Source organism: Dipodomys ordii, unplaced genomic scaffold (assembly GCF_000151885.1).
Source record: "Dipodomys ordii isolate 6190 unplaced genomic scaffold, Dord_2.0 Scaffold123, whole genome shotgun sequence".
Taxonomy (NCBI): Eukaryota; Metazoa; Chordata; class Mammalia; order Rodentia; family Heteromyidae; genus Dipodomys; species Dipodomys ordii.
This window is the reverse complement of record NW_012267339.1, coordinates 6386162-6393358: the sequence shown is the minus strand read 5'-3', so window position 1 is coordinate 6393358 and position 7197 is coordinate 6386162. Positions and strand designations below refer to the sequence as shown.

Sequence of the window (7197 nt, the reverse complement as noted above, 5' to 3'; positions counted from 1 at the left end):
CCATATCTTAGCTATGGTAAATAATGCTGCAATAAACATAGTTGTGCTGGTAGCTTTAGTGTGATATTGTTTGTAAAAATTTGGGTAAATACTCAAAAGGGGGATTGCTGGCTCATAGGGGAGCTCTATGTGAAGTCTTTTGAGGAATCTCCATACTACTTTCCAAAGTGGTTGAACAAGTTTACACTCCCACCAACAATGCAGTAAGGTTCCCTTCTGACCACATCCCCTCCAGCATGTGTTGTTATTAGAGTTCTTGATTTTTGCCATTCTGACTGGGATGAGAATGACATTGCCCCATTTGTTAGGAAATGGAAAGACTTGGAAAAAATTATATTAAGTGAAGTAAGCCAAGCCAAAAGAAACATAGGTCCCATGGTTTCCCATATTTGCAATATCTAGTATATGTCTGAGTCAAGCAGAAAAGGTCAGATAAGGTGATGTTAGGAAAATGAACCCTTAGATATGTATTTAAACGTTTTTTATTCTTTCATGCATTTGTTTCTAATGCATTTATACGATTATTTCTTTGTTGCTTTGTATGTCCCTCCCCCACAGTATAACCCCTGCTTTCACTGTATTTGATGTCGGTATAATTGGTGGAGGGGAAAGGGAAAAACAAGTCGTTTAAATAAGGACAGGTGGACCTGTTGCAACAATGAGAAGTACAAGTTGTCATGTCGAAAACGAACTTTACAACTTTGGTGGGTGGGGAGGAGGATTTGGTGGGGCGGGGGGAGACTGGGAAGGGATGGGAAGGGGAAACAAAGGAGGAGGCTACAATGCTTGATAAGAAATGTACTCATTATCTTGCCCATGTAATTGTAATCCCTCTGTACAGTATGTTCACAATAAAGAATAATAAATAAACAATAAAAATAAAAAATTGGGTTCTCCTGTATTCAAAACATTTTCATGCAAGAAAAAGATGTTTGGGAAATATACCAATATTCAAGGGCCCATTTTATAAAAGTGACTATGTTACAGATGAGCAGTTGGAGGTAAGTTCTCAACAAAATGAATCTGTAAAAGAGGAATGGTCACAGTCCTCCATAATCTGCACTTTTCAGTCCACAGGATAGCTTTCCAGACTCTAATTCACTAACATGAGGTTATAGAAACACTAAATATGTGTCTTGTGAGCTTTGCCAAGCTAGACTAGAGATTAGATGAGAGCTCTTCTGTAAGAATCTCAAAGTAGTTATGCTACCTCTTAACTTCACATGTGAATACTACCTCTTACCCTTAAGTACTTGGGTAAGCACAAAGCTTTCATTCATTACACAGGCTTCCTTTAAGCCCTTTTTTTTGTTATTCCTCTTATCTCCAATGACCATGAACTTCACAGATCAAAATATTTTTAAAGGAAGTTAAAGTATTTCAGAATACTTTACAAATGTAGTTTGGGGATTTTTTTTCTTTTTCGATCATTCAATTAGAGTAAATAAAGACTAAAATATTGAAAAAGAGTACACAAATCCTGGTGAGCTGAAAATATCCAGAAAAATTAAAAAATAAAGACATGTCCATCAATTCAGCTTATATGCATTCCAAAATGTCACAAAAGTGATGACACAAAATTGTGTGATTCTGTTGGAAAAACCAGGGAGGGTATTACCACCAGACTGGAGTTACACAGTTTAGTGCAGATTGTTGGAGTGGACAGTAGAGAATGCTCTGCATGGCGCAGAGATGAGGTAGGGGAGTGTTCTATAGAGATGTTGTTTGAGGATCTTGCACATCAGTGGTCCACATATGATCTTACCTTTCTCCCACTGTCCCACAATAACCAAGTTCACAAGGCTGGCTTCTCCATGCCAGTAGAAGGTAAATTCCAATCTATATACAGGTTGGTGTGGTCATTGATTGCACAGAAACTCACCCTGTGGTTCAAATAAGTATCTTTAACAAAATGCTACACTCATAAGAAAAGTTAGTATCCAAAGTAATTCACAAAAAGGTTTTTAATTCTTTTGTTACACATCAGAAATGGTCACAACTTACATTTTATTTTTTTTTATTTTTTGCTTATAAAGCAAGTTTATTTCTGCAGAGAGGAGGTGTCTTATGTTTATGCACAGAGAAGTAAAAGGAACCTGGGGTAGTCACCTCTTTTTCCTCCACCCTTCCAGAACTCAGCCGCCAAATTCTCAGCAGCATCACACAATGCTTCAGGAATCTTTACTGGGGACCAAAGATGTTGGGGTCATGGAGGGTCAGACTGGTCACTAGTTGTTCAAAGTTACTCAGGCTCCAGGGTGGAGGTGACAGATTTTCAGGACTAAGAGATGATCTGTTCTCAGAGGGGGGTTGGTTGAAGGTGAGCAAGAGATCAGTTTGGTACTGGGGCAGCTGAAGCAAAGCCTGATGTAGTGTCACATCCTTTGCTACCTGCTAGCTCCCTTTAGTTATTTGCTGTTTCCCAGAGAGGAGCCAGGCTTCTTGGCAGCAGCCCCGCAGAGTCAGGTTCTCCAAAGTGAGGGGTTGCACCCACATCACCCGCTGGATCCTAGTGCCCTGCACCCAGCTGATGTCCTCAAAATGGTACCGCGCAGCCGCTTTGCCCCGCACGTGGGCCTGCAGCTCCAGAAGTTCCACGATCAGGCTCTGGTTGGTCTCTGGGTGGCAGAGCACTTCTTGGTTGTCCGGAACCAGTCGAAGGTCGCTTACATCAATAGCCCCTGGAGGAAGGATGACTGAGAAGGCGCCCCCAAACAATGGGATGTCTCTTCTGGGTTCCATGGTCCCGGGATTAAGGTATGGAGACTAAAAGGTTTCTAAAGCAACCCATATGGGGCTTCGTGGTATCTCCCACCCGCACCCCCAGGGTTTCGAAGCCACCACCAGGTCTTACAACTTACATTTTATAGAGTTGACTTCACAATGTAAATAAGGAAAGCCCTGCTTTACAGAAGTTTTTCCACAGTTATTTTTAAAAAAACATGTATACGTAAAAATTCACTCTAAATTAATTTCTTTTTTTAATAAAAAATTGTATTTACTTAGAAGCATTCAGAATGTCAACAAAACAGCTGCAACTTTTTTTTGCAATTACAGAGTGGTATTCAGTTAATAGAACAATTATTTCGTATAAGCTGCATTAGACAACTGAAGATGAAAAAACTACCGTCCCCATATATAACTAATTTGTGCTGTGCACGAACAAGAACCTGCTTTAAATTTCCATGCCAATTTACAACCCCATACTGTACCAGGCAAGGTTAGTGGCTATTGAAAATACCACCAGGACAGGGCTTCTAAATTAATTTCTTAATCCCAAACCATGGTAATAAGTATTAGTGGCCCGATTTCAATTTTATTTTTCATATTGTCCAATGGAAATAGCTTTACACATGGTAAGATCTCAAGGATCCTCAAACTATATCAGTATTTACCCAAATGATCACAAATAAGGCCATGCTAAAGCTACCAGCACAACTATGTTTATCACAGCATTATTCACCATGGCTAAGATATGGAACCAATCCAGATGCCTGTCAGTAGATGAATAGATCAAGAAAATGTGATAGATAGATAGATAGATAGATAGATAGATAGATAGATAGATAGATAGATAGATAGATAGATAGATAGATAGACAGACAGACAGACAGACAGACCGATGACAGACAAATGCAGTGGAATTCTATACCTCTATCAGAAAGAATGACATTGCTCCATTTGTTAGGAAATGTAAAGACTTGGAAAAATTATATTAAGTGATCCAAAGAAACTTAGGCCCCATGATTACCCTGATTTGCAATAACTAATATACATCTAGGATAATCTTACCAGACAAGCAGAAAAGGTCAAAAGCTATGTACATATGACCATATGAGATAATGCTAAGTGAAATGAATCCCAAGATAGGGACACAGAAGTTTTATCCTTGTTGCTGTTGTTTTCAATGTACTATTTGATTTTTTTTGTTTATTTTGTATGTTCTTCCCACATGGTAGAACCCCTGTTTTCACTGTATTTGATTCTGGTGCTCTGCATCTTGTATATACATTTTTATAATTTGGGGAGGGGAAGGGAAATTACAAAATTTTTAAATAGGGATACAGGTTGACCCATTGTAACAATGAGATATACTAAGACACTATGTGGAAAATGAACTTCACAACTTCCAAGGGAAGAGAGAGGGAGGAGTCGGGGAGGTGGGGAGGGAAGGGATGGTAGGGGCAAAACAAATGAAGGGGTAACAATGCTCTACAGGAAATGGACTCATTACCTTACTTATGTAACTGTAACCCCTCTGTACAGTATCTTTACAATAAAAAAGAAAAGCAAAAGAATTGTCCCCTCCCTTCTTCCCTCCTTCCATACCTCCCTCTTTCAGTATGTCAGTCAACAAATATTTCAGAATCTTCTATATTACTGGCTATGAGCCAGCACTGGAAAATATCAGGGAAAGAAAGATAATATCTCTGCTCCACAGAAGTGTATATATTCTTATGAATGCTATTTAAAATTAGAATTAGGTTTGTGCCTAAGCAACAAAAAATTAAAACTGGGAAGAAAACGATAAAGTCTGTATGCAGCCCAAGATTATTTGTGGTCTCTCCACTATGCTCAGTTTAACTGACTAAGTATGGTTTAACAGGTTCTACATTGCACAATTTTAGTGAGTGACATTAATATCACAGGCATTATAAACATTTATTAGCACTTTACACACAGGGAAACATTTAAAACAACATGAGTTTCTTGAATGAGAAACCCTTTTCCTCTATTATATATCCTCTTTCTGTTTAGATCTGATGGAATTTAATCCAGCTCCACAGTTCAGCTCCCAAAATAAAAAGTAGAGCTAGACATCCTTCCTCCATTTAAAGGTCTCTTCTCCAGTTTTAGATATGTTCTTACCTCATTACCAGGTCTTTGATATCTAGCTGTGAAAGAGACTGAAATGTGCTTTTTGGTCTAGGTTTTCATATGTCTCAATGAAGCTCACAGTTTCCTGGCTCATGTCAAAATGCTGGACTAGAATGGCTGCAACTGTCCCCCCCAAATAAAATATGAAATCATCATATTCACAAATGTGGATAGAGTAGATAATTATTTTTAATTGCACTTCATACTATATACTTGAGGAGAGCCTTATTTTTGTTGTTGCTTCTAATATCTTTTTGCAGGGTGCTATGTAAAGAGTAAGCACTAAATAAATACTTAATGAGAGGTTAGCCAACCTGTTTCTATACTCAATAGAAAGAGAAAAACTTGGGCTGCCTGATAGTTATCTATATACTTGAAGAAGCACATCAAGTCACCTGTCAAACATTTCCTGAAGCTTATCTATGTCTAATTATACTTTCTTATTGATTCTGGGGTAGAAACTTTAATTATCTTCTAAGGATTACTGTAGATTCTTTAACCTTGGCAGAATAAACAAATTTGACTATACATTACATAGATGAATTTCATAACCTGTGTCCATAGACTAAAACTTATTGAGACATTTTTGAAGAATAGAGACCTGTGCAGGTAAAAGATTTTTAAAGCATGTGTTTATCTAATCATATATATATATGCATATATACACGCATACATTCATATATATGTATGTATGCATGTGTGCCTTACAAAAATTGATGGATGAGTTTCAAATCCCTGAAAAATCTACAGCTTATATTGTCCATTCATATGTGTATTTATATGTATCTATTTGGATATGTGAAAAATCACTAAATTAAACTCAATAAAAATTGTTATACAGGGCGAGGGGCCCATGGCTCACCTAGCTACTCAGGAGGCTGAGATCTGAGGATCTCGGTTGAAAGATAGCCAGGATAGGAAAGTCCATGAGACTCTTCAATAAACCACCAGAAAACTGGAAATGGCGCTGTGGCTCAAGCAGTAGAGCGTTCGCCTTAAGCTGAAGAGCTGAGGGACAGTGCCCCAGCCCAAAGTTCAAGAAAAATTGTTATGCAGGGGAAAGAAAATAGAGGTAGCTAAGATAAAGTACTAGAGGGAGTAAATTTGATCAATGCCCTTTTTACAATTAATTCCATTTACTCTGGTTACAAAGAAAGTAAAATATTTGGAATAAATACAATTAAATAAATACAATATAAAACACTGATGAAGAAAAAAATGAAAAACTGTTCCATACTTTTTGATCTGAGCAATTGATATTGTTCAACTGTCCAAATCATGCAGTAGAGTTTATAGATTCAATGCAATCTCAGTTAAAACACCAATAACGCTGTTCACAGAGCAAAAACAATTATGCAGTTCATATGCAAACAAAATGCCCCAAACAGACAAAGAGATTTTGAACAAAAAGAATACAGTTGTAGGCTACATTATACCTAGTATGAAGACAATAATTGAAAAAGTATGCTTCTGGCAAAAACAGAAACACCAACATGAATGAAACAGAAGGCAAATCCCAAAAATGACCCACACATTCATAGCCAGTAGATTTTCTTCAAAAGGTAAAACATGCACATGAAAGAAAGAGGAGTCTAACAAGCAGTGCTAGGAAAAAGTAGGTAGTTTAGTTATCTCTTTGACATACAAATTTTATTTTCTTTAGGCAAATACTCAGCAGTAGAATTGCTGGATCATATGCTAATTCTATTTTTAATGTTTTGATGAGTCTTCATGTTGTTTTCCATACTGTTTACATAAATTAAACTTTTATATGCAAAAGAAGAACCTAGACCTCTATCTTTCACTAAAAATAAAATTCAAAATGGATCAGACCTGAAACTAAACAAATAAAATACAGAGGAAACAATTTATGACTTTGTTTTTGTCCATGACTTTTTGTCTAAGACTCCAAAGAACAAATATCAAAACCCAAATTAGACAAGTCAGAAATAGGAAACATAGATCAATGGCACAACATATTTCTGGCATACACAGCCTGAAGTCTTTCCTAAGCACCAACTAAAATAGGCAATTGGTTTATATCAAACTTAAAGGACTATACAACAAAGAAAACAACAGAATGAGGAAACTGCAGAATAAGAAAATATATTTGTGTTTGGAAAGCAGTATGGAGGTTCCTCAAAAGACTCCACATAGAGCTCCCCTATGACCCAGCAATCCCACTTTTAGGCATTTACCCAAATGTTCACAAACAAGACCACAATAAAGCTACCATCATGACTATGTTTATTGCAGCATTATTTACCATAGCTAAGATATGGAACCAACCCAGATGCCCCTCAGTAGATGAATGGATCA

General features: G+C 37.1%; 1 pseudogene; it reads right to left on the bottom strand.

Annotated features, from left to right (window-relative positions):
• Positions 1 to 2150: 2150 nt before the first annotated feature.
• LOC105995922 lies at positions 2151 to 2742 on the bottom strand (annotated as a pseudogene).
• Positions 2743 to 7197: the final 4455 nt, after the last annotated feature.